We start from the raw sequence: 21,343 nt of genomic DNA on the forward strand, positions 1-21,343 counted from the left end.
AGGATTAAATGTTGCCGAGCAATCAAACGGGTGGTGGGTGTAGAAAGGAAGGGAGGGCAAAGGCAAAACGGAAGGGAGAGAGCAGCAGGGCTGGAGGTGACCCCTGCAGACCCTGGCCTAAGGAACACAGTCCCCAGGAGCGTGAGGATGAACCCTTCCTAGAGGAACTGCTGGAGAGGGTGCAGCAAAGGGCTACCAAGATGCTGAGGGGACTGGAACACCTCTCTTATGAAGAAGAGCTGAGGGAATTTGGGTCTCTTCAGTCTGGAAAAAAGATGACTGAGGGGGGACCTTATCAACACTTATAAATACTGAAAGGGTGGGTGTCAGGAGGATGGGGCCAGGCTCTTCTCAGTGGTGCCTGGCAACAGGACAAGGGGTAACGGGCACAAACTTGAGCATAGGAAGTTCCATCTCAACGTGAGGAGGAACTTCTTTCCTTTGAGGGTGGCAGAGCCCTGGCACAGGCTGCCCAGAGAGGTGGTGGAGTCTCCGTCTCTGGAGACATTCCAAACCCGCCTGGACGCGTTCCTGTGCCACCTGCTCTGGGTGACCCTGCTCTGGCAGGGGGTTGGACTGGATGATCTCCAGAGGTCCCTTCCAACCCCGACCATTCTGTGAAATAAAAGGAGGGAGGTGCCACTTAACAGCTGCTTTTTCACACTCCTTCGCAGAGCTGCGATGCTTGTGCGTAGAGATGGCACGGTCACGGTGGCAGATGTCTGCAAGGCGCTGTCACTTTTGCACCAAAAGTGCTCTCCGTGCTCCTCCAATGCTGCCCAGAAGCCCCGGGCTCGCTGCCGCCGTCTGCTGCCGTAACAGCCTGCCTCACAGCAGAGATGGGGGCTCCTGGGGGTGCTGCCATCTGGACACACAGGAGGAGACAGCCTTTGCTCCCTGAAACATGTCAGCTCAGGGTGGGAGAAGCAAATCCTATTATACGGAGGCACCAACAGCTTCATCGATGGAAGAATGCGACTTCAACTAGAGGTGGTTATTGAGTCCTGAGCATCCCGGCTCGGGCTCCGAGCACCAGTTACCTGCTGACGTGAGGTCTCAGCGGTGGAGAGATGAAGAGTGGGCCTTTGGTGAGCGCAGATGCTCGCGGGCAGCTCGCTCGCTCGCCGTAGGGGCAGCGGTTGCCTGCCCGTTGCAGATTGAGCTCGCCTGGCAGGAGGCTGGCTCCCCGCAGGCGGGTTCTTTGCACGCCCGGTTGGCTGCCCGCGCCTCGTGTTTGGCTGGTGCGATGCTCCCCGGGGCGAGGATGGCCGCAGCTATTTTGATGAAGTCTGAAAATCTTTTGGCAGATAATCAAAGCGCGCCCGGCCATTGGTCCCGCGCTCTGTGACTTGGTCAAATCTGGGATGTCGCAAGGGTCTGCACCTCAGGAGATGCGTGCAGCCTGTTCCAGCCCAGAAAAGCCCAGTGAGGCTTTTCCGTCACGTGGAAGTTTGTGCGGCTTCCCCAGTCAACAGAAAAGGCTGCGTGGCAATGGCTTGGCAGCTGCGGCTGAAAAAGATGACTCGAGGTGCTCCACGAGGCTCCAGCGGCTGCGTGAGCTCACCCAGCGGGGGCTTCATGGAGCAGCAGGACAAGGACTCCCTGTAAAAAGGGATTCTGGCATTTTCTAAGCTCTCCAGCAGCTACAGCCACGAGTGTCTCATAACAGCCTCTCCCGCAGGGACCTCGATGGCTCTTCGGCCGTGATCTTTCAGCACTGAGTCAGGCAGAGGAGCTGAATCACACACCAGCGATCACAGCGCGTGCCTGACAACCTGCTCATCCAGGTGTGGGTCCTACTGGGCTTTGGTCACTTCAGCTGAACCATTCAAGTGAGCACAATGTCTGTGTTTTTTAAATGAAACCCGCTGCTTCTTCCCTTCAGTCTACTGCACTTCCAGCTGTCCCCATGTGTCTGCTAAGTGCTAGGACTGTCACGGGTAGATGACCCAGACTCCCGGCTCTCATTCCCCAGGAGTTCCAGCTGCTGTCTGGAGGACCAAGCGGCCCGAGTTTCTGGTCTGCTCCCTGTGATGCCACCGCTGTCTTGTGTGGGTACCGTAAGCCTGTGGGGATGTGCAGAGCAGTTTGTCCTCGCCCTTTCCGCAGCGGTGCTCTATCGCTCTGCGGGTATCTGTTGCCGTGTGTCTACGCGGGCGCTGATCTTGCAGACTGAGCCAAGGGTTGATGAAATTCTTTCTTTTTAAGCAGAGGCTACGCAGAGGCAGCTGTGAGGCCCTGCCAGTGGAGACCATCTCTTGTTTTGCAGGAATGCAAAAGCCAGATGATTTCTCAATGTGCCCAGCTAAGATAATACCAAATAATCTTGTTTGCATTTTAATTTCCCAGCCCTGTCGGGAAAAGCTGATCCACCACTGTTCTCCCCCTCCGTGGGCGGTGTGTGCCTGTGAACAGGCTTGTCGGAGGGTAGCACTAGTAGCAGTTGGGCTTACCCTGGCTGCCGCTCCGTCTGCCAGGAGCAGTGGGATCAAAGCGACATCGAGGGCTCCAGGGTGGCCAGGAGAGCATTGGTGCCGTGACGGTGAAGGCTGACCCACCGGCTGGAAGGCGCAGCAGGACACTTGGCTCCTCTTCTTCATGTGCTTCACAGAGGCTGGGTAGGAGCGGCGGCCGCCTCCTGCCCCCCTCCCCAGCAAGGTTTTCCTGTGCTGAGAAAGTGCCCGGCTCCATCTGGCTGTTTTTTTCCCAGCTGGGGGAGCTGAGTCATTGCAGTTCTTCAAGGAGAAGGTTTGTTTGCCCCCAAACGGTCTGTCTCCCTTTGCGGTGAAGCCTGTGTCCCTCTTGAGACTGATGTAATTTTCTTCTTGTGAATCCGTGGGTTTCTTTAGTTGAGGAATTTGTTTGCCATTCATATATCCGTGTTCTGTAAAAACGGCCACTTCTCTCCAGGGAGGCAAAGTTACGCCTTCGTTCATGGATCAGCCCAGTACATGCGTGAGAGACTCCATGCAGCTGAGCGTGGCAATAAAACCCGTCTTTGGCTCCCCATCAGGGAAGGAGGCACTCCTTGAGGCCTGAAGTCATCCCACAGGCTCCCAAAACCTCAGGATACGTGCAGGGGAAGGAGCTCTGCTTTCAGAGGAGCGGGCATGCAGGTGAAAGCGGTGTAGGTTGTGACCCCATCTGGGTACGTGCACACCTTGCCCGTGGTGTGGGCGCATGCCCCATCACCCCCGAGCCTGACCCTGCTGCCATTCCCCTGTCAACGCTCTTGGGGTTTTTTTGCCCTGTCCTCAAGACAACATCTCATGGTCTAAGAAAGTCTCATCTATTTAATTCCTTGCTCATATCCCCTTAAGTACTTTACCAAACGCGGGGGACCAGCGTATCTCCACCCTTCTACCTGCTGAGGGGAATAGCTACCTCTTACCAGTTTGAGCCAGTATCACCCACTGGTGGTGGTAACAGCTGTAGAATCCTGCAAGCCTGCCCCTTCCCACTTTTTTCCTCCGTCCTGCCTGTCTTGCAACTCTTTCCTTACTCTGGAAAACTGTGGAAATAATAAAGCGTTTGCAACAATTTTCTACAGGGCCTGTTTCCTCAGAGAGCTGATTAAAGGCGGATAGGAGAGAATCTAATCGCATCCGTGCTTTTATCTCCTCCTGAGGCACCACGATTTGCCAGGAGAACAAGAAAATCCTGGATTCTGCAGGGTCAAGGAAACTTCCCTAATCTCCCTCGTTAAACAGAAGCAGCAGCTCTCACTGGGTTGATCACGCCGTTGGTGTCAGCGGTTGTACCGGGCGGAATGTGGCCTGGCTTGTGTCAAGCACATGAGAAGGAGTTGCCAGGACCTGCCAGAAGATCTGCTGCGGCGGAGGACACCAGCTCCTGCATCCCATGGGGATGGGCTGCCATGCACCCGTGCTCGGCCCCATCCAGGAGATGGGACGCCTCTGAATGCCGCAGGCAGGTGAGACGTCTCCCGTGATACACAAGGACCAGCCCTTGTGTTTTCCTCGCTAACCTCCATCTTTGTCTCATGTATTTTTCTAAGCAAATCTCTATGGAAACAGGTACTGTTTGTGATAAAGCCTCTGTTTTTCACTTTGCTTCGTTGCTCTCAAGGAAGGAAGGGGGCAGAGACCTATAAAGGGCAGATGAGGTTTAGGCAGGGAGAGACAATTTCAGCTGCTTTGGCTCTTGGCACAGACGGGAACAGCCTTAGCATCCCTTGATCCTGCCCTTGCTGATGGGCGACAGAGGTTGAGATCAAAATGGCCCCTTTTTGGCTCCCTCAATTTCAGTGAGGACTCAATGCCTGGCTTACACAGCCCTTCTTCCCATCCCAGTTGGATGGAGAGGGGCACTGTGGTGTTGAATGGGGGGGTGTAAATCATTCTTGCCCAGAGTTAATAACCCAAATTTCATGTCTCCTCGGTGAGCTACCAGCCCTACAGCACCCTGGTTCTCCGGAAGGTCACCCAGGGCTAGTCCTGTCTCTGCATCCTGGCAGCACCCAGCGTGACGTTGCTACGGGGTCCATGTGAGCCACCTCCGCGCTAGCTGCGGTGCGGGGGGAGCGGGAGCTGCGGGCTGTGAAGCCAAGGGGCCGGAAACCACCACGAGACGGAAGGATGCACAAGCCCCACAAGCCCCCGCCTTCGTGGGATGCTGGAGCTCCGTCATCTCACAGAGAGCTTCCTGCCCGCAGCCCGTTCCCAAGCTCGTGAGCTTTCTAACTTGTTTGTTTGTTTTGGGGAGGGAGGGGGATGTTTTAGGAGCGGAGAGAGGAATATTTTCAAGGAGGAATTCAGTGCCAGATTGGCATCCTCTGCATCAGACAGAGCGGTGCACCAAAGCGTGCTCAGAGCTGCAGGAGGGAGCTGGCGTTTTTCATCCCCTTCTGCTGTGAGCCACCCTTGATATCCAGCCACCCTGGACCTTTCCAGGGGCTGCGGGGACTACTAAACCCAAAGCAACCTGCAGCATCCTGAGGGTTTTTAGGACACTCTAAGCTGTTTCTGTTTTCCGCCCAGAGAGGGTCAACCGGGCCCTGAATCAGACGCAATTGGCCTTTGGCACAAAGATGGTGCCTCCGGGTCTTGAAGGGAGAGTCTTCCACCCTGACCAGGAGCTGCCATGTCCTCTCCCCACTGAGAGCTGGTCCAGCTGCCCATCATGATGGCCAGACGCTCCTTGGCCCACGGAGGGTGGAAGGATGTGCTGTAAGACATATCTCTCTCTCCCCTCCCTGCTTTTCTTCAAGTAATTCTTTGTGTCCAGCCCAAACCAGCTGTGTGTAGTAGCCACCCTGCGGCTATTACTCGCTCTAGATGAGATCCATCTCGCCCGTCCCTCTACCTGCTCTGCCAAGAGGCACAGCCCAGGGGCTGCTCCCCTGGAGCTGTCAGGGCTGATGGTTGGAGATCATCACCTCCGGGGCGCTCCAAAGGCACCATGCATGGAAAACGCTCCCTTCCCACGGCTGTTTCTGGGAGAATTATATTTAAGAAGGGGGATTCAGACTATAAGGCTAATGGCGCTTCCTTCCGAAAGGAATCAATATTACAGAGTCTGTGGTTTTGTTGGAATTCCAATACATGATTACTGGGGTTGAAACACTGGTTAATTACCTAGTCATCTGTTGTAATGCTCCCAATTAGCTTGTGAAAGCATAGCAAATGCATAACTTCACACCTGTTTTAAATGCCTCATACAATGTTATTCATAGATAGTAGAAGATAAACAGTGCTGCCTGTCATATTAGGGTGGTATAGCACTCTCCTGCTTCCTTGGGTGTCCTTTCTTAGCCTGAGGAAGACAGGAATTTATACGTGAGATGAGGTAAGCAACTTCGATGGGATTAATTTCACATCCGAGCTGATCACATCGCCTTGGCTGTGACTCAGGTAAACACGGCTTTCACGGTAGGCATCGGGAGCCTGTCAAACCCCATGGCAATGCCAGCAAGGCGGGATGGTTCAGCCCTCCGGGGAAACAGGTTGAAAGGAGGTCCTGCAGCATTGCCTAGCTTTCCGAACCTTGTTGAGCTCAGTTATCCCAGCCTCTTGGTGTCGGGAAGTAGAGGAAGGGTTTTCGTGCCCAGGGAGAGGGGCCAGCCTTCACCCAGCCCCGCTTCTCCTCGCCGCCTCTGTGCACCGCCTGATTTTGTGCCCACAAGAACGCGCGCATCAAGGCAATGTTTGCCCATACAAGTGCCTGTTTGCCCACACAATGCATTTGTACATCTGGCTTGGCAGATTGGTGCACATGCAAAAACGGGCAAGAAAACACTGAGGCCTGGATGGCAAATTGGGTCTGTTTTTTCTTTCATTTTTCGCGAAGGTGCTGCTCACGGTTACCTGGTTACAGCTGCATTGCAACGTGCCCTTCAGGAGAGATTTGGCTCCCAGATATTGCGCTCCAATGGTCTAAATTTTGCCTCCCTGTTTGGTGCAGTAGGTCACCTAAAATATTTGTTAGCTTTTTTAACCATAAAGGTTTCTCATCACCCTTTCCTGAACTTTATGTCTCAAGATATGTCCCTCCTGCAAGGCCTTTATTCCCTTCCCTGTGCTCCCCCAAAGCAAGCTGATCTGTCAGCACAAGAGATAGTCTGAGGAAGGAGACTATCTCAGGTCCTAGACCCAAGCCCGGCGTGTTCATGTGATGATGCCCTAAGGGACAGGATTTAAAGCAAGCTGCCCTCCCCAGGGCAGGCTCAACCTGCCCGTGCAGATGCCCAGAGGTAGCTTTAAGCTGCCAATAACTTGGTTGTGTGTCTGGACCCAAGGACGTATATATTGACAGGCAACACGAGCATCTTCTCCAGCCTCACCAAGTGCCGATGGCTGTTGCGGTGTCCAGCAGCAGAGACCTGACAGGGCCAGCACTGGCTGAAAGGTATAAGTGTTTCTGGACGTGGCTTTCTTGACTTACTCCATGTCCCATTTCACCTTCCTTTAAGCAGAAGTCTGTGGGCGACTGTCTGCAACAGCTGAGACAATACATGCATATCTAGGTGCAGCTCCCCATCCAATTTCCCTGCTCAGCAAAGACAGGCTTGAGAGATTATCCCCACCCGGGTGATGGTTTTTAACCACAATGGCCATGAAAGTCTCCCTTATTTATCTCCAAGCTGCTTAGTGATAAAGTGGGTGGAGAAGGAAGCCACGTTTCCTGCTCAAAGAGTGTGTGGGAATACCTTTTCAAATGTTAATTTCTCATGTTTTTCAAAAAGCTACCCAAAGGCACTGGCCTGAGCGAACGCTAAGAAGCCTGTGCATATTCAAACCAACTAGGTTTTAAAAAGTTTGCAAAGATATTTGGGGCTGGGGGAGGGGGGGGGGGGGCGGAGGATAAGAAGGAGCTCCAGGAAAAAAACACCGCCGCCATTTCCCCCACTTCAAAGTTAAAATTAGATGTGCGCATTTCCCTCTTCTCTGATGTACCTCCCTCCAGGGAAATAGGTGATGAATGCAAAAGCCCGTAAGGCAGCAGGATCAGCCAAGGGGTTCCCCTCCAGCCATGCTGATGAACGTCCCTCTCCCAAATCCTTCGCCTGTTCCCAAGCCGGCACCCATCCTCAAACCCCATCCAGCTGGTAAACAGTAAACCCACCAGGCAGGGCTGGTGGGGGCTGGCTTTGGCCAAGCGCCCAAGCGATACACAAAGCCACACATCCTCCCTTCTGTTCCGCATCCCAGGCAATCTGGTTTCCCCAATATCAACTCATCCCACTGTAAAATTCATCAGCTTTCGGGACTTTGTTATTGATAAAAACCCTCTCTACAAGAGCTGCCCAGGCAATATGTGGCTAATTGGCTGTTGTTAATACACACCCTAGGGTTTTCTGTTGTAGCTTTCGCTTTAAAGAAAAAAAAAGTCATGTGTGATTTTAATGCCGATTTGACAGAAAAAGAAAAAGAAAAAAAAAAAAAATCTCTTGGGTCTGTACCCACCGCTAGTTTTAAAGTGCAGAATCTGTGTCTGTTATTGAATAAGAAATGCAAGCCGACTGCCAAATTTCAGCTTGAAAGCAGCCAGAAGCTATCTGGGGGAAAAAAAAAATGTTTTGCAAATACCTTTTGTACTTGTAAAAATAAAAATAAAAAAAAAATAAAGAAAAGAAAAAAACCCCAACAAACCAGAAAGACTTCCCCAGTTATTAACCCTTGAAAAATACGGGGTCTTGTATAACTCACAGCCCAGAAGTGACATCTAAGACGAACAAACTCTTGAAAACATGAATTTATAGTTTGCATCTTATTCCTCGTAGCCAAGCAGTTTTATAACCAATGTCTTTTCATCCCAAGTGCTCAAGCTAGAACACAAAATGCCTCAAGCCTGGCAGTAAATGCGATGAGGGGATATGGATCTTGCTGTCCCTAAGTAAAAATTCCCTCATTTTTAAGGGTTTGGTTAACTCTCGTTTTGGCCAGGCCTGGAACAGTAATGTCCTTTCATGGTCTAGAATTTGTAACCATTGGACATGAAGCTCCCAAAAGAATTATCTGATGATCTTTGCTTTCCTCTTGCTTTTCCTTCGGCCAAGCAGTGCTGGGAAGAGATGGGGGTGTTCAGCGAAACCCCTCCCTGCTTGCTCCTCCGCAGTAATGAAATGCAAGAAGAGGTTTTTCCACTGAAGGATAAGAAATCTGCAGCAACTGGAAGAGGACGGAGATATCTCAGCCGGACTGTGACCCTGAGCCGTGCCGTGGGGGTGCTTACAGCTAGGTGAGCATCCCTTCGCACCTCGGTGAGCGGGCATCTGCGTCAGGCAACGTGCTTCAGGATCCGCACGGCCCCGTCATGCTCAATTGACCGTGTCCATCTGCGACATCTCCTGAATTCAGGCCCAGTAAAGGTAAGGGGTTCGGGGTTCAACAGGTACACCTCTTTCCCATTGCAGCACCCCGAGCGCGGGGCCGCGCGGCTGACGCTGATGTGCTTCCTTTCGCCCTCGCTCTCCTCAGGAGCCCCTCCTGGCTTCATCTGCTTTTGCAATCCCCACCCTGCTATCAAGCCACTTAGTGCACACACACAACAAAATAAGTCTTCGTGATGCACAAAGCAAAGGAAATCATGGGGAAAAGCTCTTCAAAACACGCATTTTTTTATTTTTTTTTTTTTTTTTACAGATCAAGAATTTCACGACCTGGTGGAGAGCACAAACAATACTGGACCAGGCATTCGTAATATTTGGTGCCTGGTTTGTATAGCTACTGCAGCTAATATCCCCAAATAAATACTTCCGTGACTAATCCCTTGGAAAGAAAAACACAAAGAAAGAGGCTGTCACATGAAACAAGATGATTTTGATGTTTGTTTTGTATTTATAAACACAAATTCTGTCTCTTGGGCTGTGTAATATACTTCATCTAAAACCCTGTCAGTCTCTCGATAGGTAAATACGTGTTTGCTCTTTGTCCTCGTTCCATCCCTCCCCAAAAGCCAACAAAGAAGTCCTTATCCTCGTCTCTGGACTCAGGCAAACCTCTGTGTATTTTGCTGGGGATCTAGGGGTGCAAAGTCTAAAATTCTAGAAATAATTGCGGTTTCATTCAATGTGATTAAAGTATGGAAATTTTCTCCTTGGGATTTTTTTGCGTAACAGCAACAATAAAACCCCATTAAAAAACAAACAAACAAACAAAAAAAACCAAAAAAACAAAACCTGTTGGCGTCATCAGAACCTAAAAATAACAGGAAGATGACTGCTGGTGCCAGAATGATACCAAACAAAATCTATTACTGAATTAGATTCTTTCCAATTGTTTTTCTTAGGAATATATTTCCCTTTTCCCCTCAGGGTTTGTTTGGAGCCAAGGTATTCTGCCTGCCAGTGCCATTCCAGCACTCTAATTAACAAGAAGTGATGTGTCTTACAGTAAAAACCAATATCTATTAAAATATTGATGAAGGCGAATAAGCTAAGGAGTTTGCCGTGCCTGGATTCTAGCTGGCAGTCGGGGGATGACTTTGAAGGGAGGGGAGAGCTGCACAGCCTCACCCCGCTGCCGCAGCCAGCACGAGCTTCCCCTTCCCGGAGGACAGACCTGACGTCCCAGGAGCAAGCAGCAGGAGAAGCCTGACCCCAGGTACTGTTTGTAGCTCACGGTGCGTCTGGAGCACCCGGCACTCTTTCCTCCTTGGTTTTCTTCCACTGCCGCATCAGCAGTATCTGTTTTCTCTCCGGTGTAGATTTGGAGGCCCTGCTTGCTGGGGTTTGCCGTCCATTCATTTCAAGGGTCTCGTCTTTTACTTATTTTCCCCGTCTTTCTTTCTAATTAAGCCCCTATTGGTCTCGTTTCATTGTAGCTGAACATCTTGGTGAGACCGGGGGACTTTCTGCTCTGATGGAGAATGGGCTTCATCCAACAGGTCAGCTTTCACAGCTTAACCTACACCTCTTTCCTGCTCTAGTGCCTTAGCGTTATTTTAAGGGTGTCCTGAAATCCTCTGTCACCATTTCTCAGAGTGTTTCATGCTCGCTGGCATCGCTGCCCCACCATTACCATTATCTTGACCGGCAAAAATGAGCCGATTGCTGACGCTGCAGTGAGAGGCCCTCTTGAAACGCAGGCTGCGCTTTCATTAGCTTAGTGGCCTGCACTTAATCTGCAGTACCACCCTGAATTTAGTTAACTGTGTCATCCTCATCTAGAATGATTCCCTGACTGTTACGTTAGCGCTGCTGGCATCCTTCTCCTCTCTGCCACGGCTGCTGATTTTCTTATGGCACAACACATCAGGCCGCTCCACCAGACTAGAGATGACCCTTGGCATCTTCGCTAGCCCAAGTGAACTTGGTCCTGCAGACATGGTGACGCTGAGCAGACCCACCACGAGGGCTGGAGGAGTCCTGGCTTTGACCCAGGAGCAGAAAAAACCATCCCTGTTACACGGCATCCTCTCTTGGGCTTTCCTGCACTGATGGGGGGTGCATGAGATGACCAAAAGCTGGTGCAGCCCAGCAATGCAGCCGGCGTCATCCCACTGTTGGCATTAACGCCACTGACCTGCTTTACCTTGAGTGCTTTTTCGATAGCCATCAAGCACGTCGGATGCAACGCCTTCCAGACGTGTGTTAAATGCCGCAATCCTGGGCTGGAAGGAGCCACGTGTTTTCTTCTGCATGCGGCTACCGCTGTGCTTCCAAACACGTCTCTCCTGCCTTTTTGGGTTTTTTTTGTATGGTAACTTTGCACACACAAACGTCAAACAGCAGCTGTTTGGCCAGCATTTTGAAAAGCAACTAGTGATTTTAGCTGCCTTCATTTTGAAGCTAGGGTTTCCACTCCATGCAGCAAAAAGGCTTCCTTTTCTTCTCCAGTAGCTGTAGATATTTTTATCTATTTCCCTTGTAAATCTGGACCATGGAAACAGTCAGCCCTTATCAGGCATGAGTGTCTTTGAGGTTTCCCCTTGTAGAAAGAAAACGTCACAGTGCCCATCAAAGCCAAGCTACCAAGGGCTTCTCCTACTTCAATTAAGCATGAGCTATAATCTGTCAGAGCCTGCACTAAGTAAATAGCGTGCTGGATAATTTTGGAGGTCATTTCAATGCTGGGTTTGAAAACCTGCGCTGAGAAGGCTTTCTTGAAAAGTCTTTTGCTCCTGCCAGAGCCATCCCATCCCCACAGCGTTTCCTGGTGGTTTGGCCCCTCTTGCCTCTGGCTGGAGCCTGAATTGAAAAAGATGTGTATTGTTTGGGGAAAAAAAAAAAAGGACTCAAGCCACAAGTCAGATCAAGGTTTTGAATCCTCCAAAGTGGCTAAAGGAAGCCTGAAAAATGCAGCTGAAGGAATTGATTTTTAGGGCACAGATTTCACCCGCTGTAGCTGAAAGGTCACTTGTTAATAGCTTGGGTTTTCGCCGTGGGCCCAGAGCAGAGCTCTCAGCTTGCGGTGCACGGCTGCCACTTTTCCAATAAGTGGTGAAGAGCAGAAGGGAATCACATTCAACAGGTGTCCCCTCGGGATTGAGCTGGGAGCACTCGGTGAATGAAGTGCTGTTCACTTCACTGGGGAAAAAGCTAAAGGATGTGTCCTTATTTGGCTTATTTATGGCACAAGAACAAAAAAAATAGTTTCTTTACCCATGCTAGAAAGCATTAAAACAGAAGTCCTAACTGCAGAGATGGAATTGCTGCCCCAAGTTAGCTGTGGACTTCCACGAAGAAGGTGTGGAAGAAAGGATAAGCCTTTGTACTTCCCAAGGTCAGGAAAAAGCCAAGTATCCCACCCCAGAGCACCTTCAAAGGGCTTTGTTTCTAGCCCAAAGCACAAAGGAGAGCCTGACCGTGTTGTTTGCCTTTTGACCAGAATTAGCACCGGGACAAAGTGCCCCAGAGATCAGCTCCGTGTTCGTCACCCTCCCATGGACGGAGGCAGGGCAGCGACTGTGCGGTGCGCGGGTTTGCCTGTAAATCCCATTCATCACACACCAAGTTGTCTTCTGTCTAATCCTCTCTTCTTCCACGCATGGCTAAATGATTTCATCGCAGCAAGGCAGTTGTCCCTGATAACATGATAGGAGGCGATTGCCTGACTGGCTCATGTCAAACCTCAGAGAAATGAATTTTAAAGAAGTGTCGCTATTAATTTTTTCGCTTCTCCTGAAATTCATCTTGCTAATCCTCACTTCGCAAATACCTTATTTTTATTTTTTTTTTTTTTTTTGGAGGGGTTGATTTCAACCGAACCCTAGGCTGCTCAGAGGGTGCATTGCCTGCCCTCTGCCACTTCTCCAGGGGACTGGGCCAGGTCAGCAGCCAGGGGAGGGAATCTAAGTGGGGGGATGTCATGGTTTTGGCCGGATTGGCCAATCGGAATGACAGATGTCCCTCAGCCCTCTCCCTCTCCAAAGAGAGGAGAAGAAGAGCTAAGGAGATTTACGAGTTTAGAAAAAGAACTAAACTACTTTAATGAAAGTATTAATAAATAATGGAATAATAAAGAATAATAAAATAAAATAATAATAATAATAATAAATATACAATATATATAAAACCGTATCCAGCTCCCGGCATGAGGATCGCGTCACCAGCAGGCACAGGGAAAGACTTAGATCAGTGACGGACAGGAGCAGGATTACGGATCTGGAGTCAGGAATGCTCGGATCGGGATCAAAGGCAGACGAACAGACAGGGTCCTCCTCGGACGTCGGCCATTGGAGAAAGAAAACTGACCTTTTGATCCCTCAGCTTTTATACTGAGCGTGATGCAGACGGGATGGAATACCCTGTTGGTCGGCTTTGGGTCATCTGTCCCGTCCGCTCCTCCCTGCAGGTGGGACCCCTCTGTGCTTTTCCGCTTCCGACCCTCTAACGGGGCAAATAACGAAGTTAGGAGGCCTTGGCTGTTGCAGCAATAAGTATAAGGAAGAGCCTCTCTGCGTACCATTCCTTGGTGTAATCAGGCCTCACCAGTCCGGGAGTGAACAGTTTCTGAACAACGTGCTGTTAATTTCAGAGTTTGGTCAGCGAGAAGAGGCCCAGCTAAAAAGTCAAATTACAAAACAGAAGATTGGTTCTGTTTTACCTCAAACCAGGACAGAAGATCCGATAACAGACTTGCACGTTTGTAAAAATCACGCTTGCTACACATGCTCTGGGTGGGAGAAGAAGTAGTAGGCTCAAACAATAGCACAGCAGATGCAGTTTGAACATGACAGAGGAGGCAAAGAAAACAGGGGCATGATAGGTGTAAGGTAAACGCTAGAGAAGATCGTGGGAGAGACTAGAGAAGCTGCGTCTGAAAGGTTTGTGTGTGGAGCTGGTTAAAATTCTCTTTCTGGAGCAGATTTTGGTGTGGCTGACCATGCCCTCGTGTTAGAGAGGTGAACTACCAGACATCCGCTGTTCACCCCGACCCTATTTTTTATGATTTTTGTAGTATTGCTGTTGGAGATCAAGAAGAATAAAAGGGAAAGTCTGTCTTCCCTTATAAAACTAGAAGTAAATGCATAACACAGCTTAATTGAAATTACTGACTTCCCCAGATAAGCTGGATGTAAGTAGATCAACAGTGATCTGGTTAATATAGAAAAATGACTTGCGATATCCAGTGCCCACAGATGAGAGCAGTGAGGATGGAGTGGCACCACACCAAGGGTGAATCTCTGTGGGGAAAAGAGACTGTGTAGATTTGGTGCTGACACAATAAGGATAACTTGAGCAAAACCAAAATCCAGTAGTTCAGCCCTGGGCCAGGAGAAGAAGGGGATGAGGAACTGTTTTTAATAGCACCACCCCTGGGGTTTTGGTTCTTTGTGGAGTTTCTTGAGCAGTTCCCTGCCGTTCTGGACCTCAGTTGAAGGTGTGGGCTCAGTATGATCTTGAAAGTTGTAGAAGGAATTAAGTCATCTAAGAATATAAATGAAAATACAACAAATCCATTGAGCTGAGCCGAGCGCTTTGTCCTTGAGTTCAGCTGGAAACCCGTAACATTTGAGGGACACGCTAGAGAAAGAGAGGACAATTTAAGGAGCATCTGGAGAGATGGGCTTCAGCTGCCCTTTTCCCTATTTATGCTTATTAGAGATGAAATTGGAGTGCAGCATGATTAAATTCTGCATATAAAGAAGAGCTCCCACAAACAAGAAAACATAAGCAATGTGGGAAGAAACAGAACTGCAAAGAGAACGAGAGGAGCGAAACCGAACAGGATGCCAAACTGCAAAAGACATTTCAACAGCACCTAATTAAAACGGTTCACATTTGCAACCGACAGAAGGTAAAGACATTCATTAGGAAACAGGAGAAAAGGGGGAAAAAAAACATTAAAAGGAGGGATTTAGTCAATCACAGGAGATTGTGGAAAAATAGCAAGCTTGTGCAAAGGCCAGTTGCAGAAGGCGAAATGCGTGTAGAGTTGGGGGTAAGAGTGCTGTAAGACGTCATTCCCATTTGTCTTACAGCAGAACTGAAAGGCTCCAGCTGGTAATAATGAAAAATATCACGTGCAGCAGCCCCTGCCCACAGCGCCCGCAGCCTATGGGGAGCTGGCGCTCCCAACGTTCTGCGTTTAGCTCCGCGCAGCGATTCGAATAAGATCACATAGCAACCAGCCCAGGGCTGAGAAATCAACCCAGTTCTCCCAGGTCCCACTCCAATAACTTAATCGCAAGATTATCTTCCAGCTTCTCTTGTTAATTAATGTGTCTTCATCTTTTGGCTTTAGAAGCCACAGACACAGCAGTAACGGCTGAGGCTGAAAATCCAGCATGATACCTTTGTTAGCAGGATGAACTAATAGCACTTTTTCTCCTGTGACACCTTTCAAAACCTGACATGCTCACCACTGGGTTCATCTGGTTTCAGGTGCGTAGCAGAGCAGCACCAGCTTAAAAGTGGAATAATCATGACAAATGAGTCCTCAGCCATCTTTCAAAGAGACAAAATAAAACATTCGCTTGAGTGACAAAAATACAGAAGATGAAAAAAACAACAAGAAGAAGCTACGCTACGCTTTGCCTGTCTCTGTCTAAGCAAAATCATTTTAATAATTGGTGAACATGGCATGAAAAATAGTGGATAACATTTGAAAGGGAAAAAGGCTGTCATGTAGCCTGTCTGAGAATGAAAAGGGGAAGGTGTTTTTCCTTCTTGTGGCAGAGCCTTCGCTTTCAGAAGGAGGTGGCTAGGTGAAAACTGACTTTCTCGCTCGAGAGAGGCTGATTTATGTGTACACAAGAAATCTCACTGTTCGGAGATAAGACACCTAAGTGCTTTGTTAATGATGAATGACGGAGCGGCAGTCAGAGCTGTAGGAAGGAGCTCTTCATTAAGTAAATCAGGAGCTGTCAGAGGCCTTTGGTAACCCACCCGTCTAGATGCTGCCTGAGATCCAGCCGCCCTCTCCTCCTCCACCCATGATGCTACACGGAGGTGCCATAAATCGCTCGTACAGTCCATGAAGAATTACCCTCAGACCAAAGGTGCGTTTTAAACCATCCCATGTTGAGGGGGCAGGGGGTTGTTTGTTTTTCCCTTCTGCCTGGATAGGTCTAAAATAATTAGCCCCATGTCGGTGGATGGCAGTCAGCAGGGACGTCTTATTCCTCCTAACCCCCAGAGCTGGGGCTGGAAGTCCTGCTCAGGCCAGCCCAGGTTTCTCTCTCACCTTTGGCGTGTTTGTGGTTTGGCTGTGAGGACCAAGGCCAGGCAGCAGCCTTGTTCCTAGCCCTGACACAGAGAAATGAGCACGTGTCACAAAAGGGCAGGTGGCCCAGGTATGTGGCTGTAGTCATTGTCCCCTGCATAGCATCATTTCTACAGGGGCAACAAGAGGGGGAAGAGCAGGATTCGCCCCCCTCCGGGGACCGCCTCCTTCCCAGGGATGTGACTGATGAGCCTGGCAGCCTCTGAACAAATATTTCTGATGCAGAGAATTTGCTTGTCAGCTTGGAGGGGCCCCGAGAGGAAATTTCCAAAGCAGATCTGTCGGAGAAAATGACGCCGCACAAGGAAGCCCTCCTTAGGAGGAATATCTTCAGAAGATGTGGTGTGTTTGAAAATAGGATGCTTCTGTGTGTTCCTGTAGATGAGTTAAAATTCAGGCAACCGTGGCTGAATTTTTAATCTGTGAGCTGTAGCAGATGAAGCACAAGGAGGCAGTGATTCATTTTTTCACCTTCCCTCATGCTTCCTGGGTCAGTCATACCTTTTTGTTTTGTTTTGTTTTGTTTTTTTCCCAGATCAGAAATGTCTCTTTTGGCCTGAGATAACTCGTTGTGTTCTGCCTTGTCCAGATTACAAACGGGGGAATTCTATGCATCTGGATGTTTGTGTAATTGCCTAACACTGTGAAACCCTATCTCAGCTGAAACCTCTTAGCTCCACTGTTAGATAAAAAGCAATTAACAGTAACCATAACCAGAAACACTTTCAGTGTGAGGACAGGCAGCAAATGGCAAATAGATGCATCAACAAATCTGTTTTTGCCTTGTACTTTGCTGTTTGCAGTCACTGGGTCATTAATTTTTATACGGGTATCATGTACTTATAAGCGATTTGGGAATCTTGAAGTTATTGCCTATGACAGTGGCTTTGATTGCGTTGGCTGCTCTGCGTCGCTTGTGATCCTTTGCTTTAAAAGTCACCCACAAGGACACAGCAGCGAGAATCTCACCCCCAGGGCAGTCCCTGGGACCCAAAGGCACCCAGGCTGCGCCCTGATTGCTCCTCACACTTGTTGAATCTCTCCCATATGTTTCCTCTAATTGAGGCTGGGTTTGTAACGTCGTTTCCCCTCTTGAAAGCTCATCAGCATGCACGCTTCGTAGGTGTTGTTCAGCTAGCTCTTCTAAGTAGCGGTATTTTATCCCGTCAAATATGAAATTGGCTCAGGTCAGAAATTTTGTGCTGAGCTAGACAATCTTTGTGAATTTCACTAATTAAATCTAGGACAGATAACCAATAGATTCTTCAGCTGAACAAGAGTAACTATTTTAACCTCTTTTTCCAGGTGTTTTCTGATCGCTTTACATTTTCTGATTCATTAGCTCAAGTTTCAGTTCTTGGGAGAAAAAAAAAAAGTAGGACAACTTACATTTTACTTGGCAAGTTGATCGTTTTAGGTAAAGTAAGGTTTACTTTCTGTGTGAGGTCACAGAGGCACTCATAGAGTATCTCTGTGTAAGATGATGTGAAGAACGTGAGCTGGATTCCGGCAAGTGATGTTTTTTCATCGGAGTCGCTGCAGCGTTTCAAAAAAGCAAATACGGAGACGTCAAGAATGAGATTGCCTGTTACCACACTCTGCATTGGAGCAGTGCTTCGGTTATCAGTTATTTTTAAACTCTCTCTCCTGGTTTGTTTGGCGTTCTCCTGTACCTCCAGATAATCTATCTGCCATTACCTGTTTAGTTTTATTACATTCTGTTCCCTTCTGCACTCGTTCAGGACTTCATTTGCTCCCATCTTGCAGACAGTTTAAAATGTTAAGCTTGTTTTCCTACCAGATGGAGAACTGACGCCTCTATTTCAGGTAAATGTTTTGTGATATCTCCCCGGTGTAAGAAGATGATACAGCGCTTGTTACACTTCAGGTCCAGAAGGCTGCTAAACGCAAATCGAACCAGACCTTTTGTGCCTCGTAGGTTAGAGGGGTTTTGCTGGGACGTTTGTGTGTTTAATCTAAGTTGGGTGTCCTTCTGGTGCAGCCAGTAGCTGTGGGCAATGCAAAGGGATTTTGCTGGTGAGGTTCAGCCTGGAACGCTGTGATGATGGCAAGAACCTTGCCAGTACTGCCACGGCCACCTCGTACGGGTGGGACCGTACAGATTCAGAAAGGCTCTTATGGAGTGTTTGCAGGGCTGAAGGCAAAGTGTCTTTTCTGCCCCGAGCGTGCCCGGTCCCACACAACCATCTTCATTCCAAGTTTCTCTCTCATGGGAGGTGACAGACTGCAGTGGCTAAAAAATGGCCAATCTGGGCTCAATAGCTGCCAACGGGTGAGGGGGTTTTATATCCTGCCTCTTCCTGGGAATTATGACAAATAAAACTAAAAAGGAGCCAAATGAAAAGGCATTCATGCAAACGGGCAGAAACAGACATGCGGGTTACCCCAGCCATGACCAAAACATTCAGGGCAGAGGGTTTCTTCCCCTTGAATCATAGAACGGTTCGGGTTGGAAGGGACCTTAAAGATCATCTAGTTCCAACCCCCTGCCCTGGGCAGGGACACCTCCCACCACACCAGGCTGCTCAAAGCCCCGTCCAGCCTGGCCTTGAACACCTCCAGGGAATGATGTGACCTTCGTGAAGACAGTCCCCAGCACAGTCCTGCAAGTGGGGGCACGCATGCCAGCAGAGATGTGAGAGGCACCCGTTCTGGTGGCAAGGGACTGTCTCCACTGATCGAGCTGTGGTCCAATAATTCACCTAATGAGAGTTTGCACACATAGGAGAGAAGAGAGTGCAGGTGTTTCTGTAGTTTTTCCTTTTTTTTTTTCCTTGCTTCCCTTACAAAGGGTAAGTCTCTGCTGCACAAGTTTCCCGACAGCGGAATGCAAGCAGGCTGCCTGTCTTATCTCCATTTGCCCCCTTCTGTGCAAACGCTTTAGTCACTTCCCTGCAAATTTAATGTTTTTTCAACTACTGACGTGCTCCTCTTCCCCGCTCTGCAATTATGAACCGACGTGCTGATGTTTTAAGTAAGACGTTTTGTTTTAAAATGTGCAACATCCAAATTTACAAAAAAAAAAAAAAAAAAGATAAAAAAAGACAGCTCCCTCCCCAAATTCTCTGTGATGCTAATTATAGAAATCTCAGCTCTCCAGTAGAAATGTTAGTCAACAGAAGGTTCGGCTCTTTTCAAGGGCTGGAGCTTTGGAAAAATATACTGAGGATGGTGCATCCAGCTGGGAGATATAACAGGTACATGCCAGAGGTGAACACTGAGAGTCTGGAAACGCAAAGAGAGTTCGGGGTCTGCCTGTCCCCTTCCTCCCCCAACACCTCTAACGCTGCATTGTTGGTTGCTCTTCATTTTTAAACCATCTAACAGTCTGCTGTCAAGACACATGTGTTGTTTTCATAGAGTTGGCACCAGAAGTTATTTTTTTTTTTTACAGCTCAATGTCGAGAAGGGTAACAAATATTCCGGGTTTGCTCTGAAATTGTTACAGGAGGAGTTCCTGCATTGTACATCACGAAGGCAAAGCTCTTCCGTCAGGGTTTCAGCCTGATGATGTTTCTGGCTGTTAGGGTGAGACCCCAGACTCTGTCCCCATCAGGGCTTAGCATACATTTGCGAAGTCATTCTGGCGCTTTTTTTTAAATTAGGGAATCTTATTTACATACTGCATTCTCTTCTTGCACAAGAAAGCTGGAGGCATTTTTTTTTTCTTCTAATGCATTTTAGAGGTGACCTGACATTTTGTAATGGCTCTCAGGTATGTGTAATCCAGCCTGTTCAGTGTCTGCGTTTTCCAAAATAACACTGGAAAATTATTTGGGTTCCTGCTTTTTTTGGACAATCATTACTCTCACTTTTTCCAGGTTGACCTATAAATGTCCATATGCTGCAGGGTATTTGCAGTAGGTGTAGGTTCCTTTGGAGACGGTCTTGTGTGGGAGACAATATGACAGCTCATCTGCATAGCACAGGCATCATACCCCTGACTTGATTTAGCAGAGAGTCCTGGATCTGGAGGCTTCTCCCATAGAGCCTGGATATTTAGGGGATTGCTCACATACGCTGCGCGCTCACGCAGCCTTGTGCAGTCTTTTTTCTGTGGGCAGCTCACACAGAATCACAGAATCACAGAATGGCCGGGGTTGGAAGGGACCTCTGGAGATCATCTAGTCCAACCCCCTGCCAGAGCAGGGTCACCCAGAGCAGGTGGCACAGGAACATGTCCAGGCGGGTTTGGAATGTCTCCAGAGTTGGAGACTCCACCACCTCTCTGGGCAGCCTGTGCCAGGGCTCTGCCACCCTCAAAGGAAAGAAGTTCCTCCTCACGTTGAGATGGAACTTCCTATGCTCCAGTTTGTGCCCGTTACCCCTTGTCCTGTTGCCAGGCACCACTGAGAAGAGCCTGGCCCCATCCTCCTGACACCCACCCTTTCAGGATTTATAAACATGGATAAGGTCCCCCCTCAGCCCTCTTTTTTCCAGACTGAAGAGACCCAAATCCCTCAGCCTTTCTTCATAAGAGAGGTGTTCCAGTCCCCTCAGCATCTTGGTAGCCCTTTGCTGTCCCCTCTCCAGCAGTTCCCTGTCCTTCTTGAACCGGGGAGCCCAGAACTGGACACAGTACCCCAGGTGCAGCCTCACCAGGGCAGAGCAGAGGTGGAGGATGACCTCCCTCGACCTGCTGGCCACACTCTTCTTGATGCCCCCCAGGATGCCCTTGGCCTTCTTGGCCACAAGGGCACATTGCTGGCTCATGGTCATCCTGTTGTCCCCCAGGACTCCCAGGTCTCTTTTCACAGAGCTGCTCAGCCAGTTTGAGAATAAATCACAGCGTGCAACAGGCATGGCAGAGCCCGGACTGGGGGCACGACCTCTGCTCTTGGAGCTCCACACTGCACCCAGACATCCATCCTGCGTTGTTAAAAACTCTGTGTTAACGTACAGCCGGAAGATTTTATGTGAAAAACTGTGGTGACGTGTATAACAGCAGTGATGAAGGCTGTACTGATAAACTGGTGGAACTGACATCCCCAGGAGAGTGTTCAAATGCCACGACTTTTATCAGGAACAAGTTGTCCTTAGAATTGCTGAACCTATGTCAGACTCTCGGAGTCGGGAGGGGGGAGGGGAGTAATCTTGAGCAGCTGGGATGCAGGTTGTAAGCACGAAATTGGGATGAGGTGCAGGAAAAGGATCTGTGTCACACCGTGCCTCAGCATCCCTTACCCTGTTAC

Source organism: Rissa tridactyla, chromosome 8 (assembly GCF_028500815.1).
Source record: "Rissa tridactyla isolate bRisTri1 chromosome 8, bRisTri1.patW.cur.20221130, whole genome shotgun sequence".
Taxonomy (NCBI): domain Eukaryota; kingdom Metazoa; phylum Chordata; class Aves; order Charadriiformes; family Laridae; genus Rissa; species Rissa tridactyla.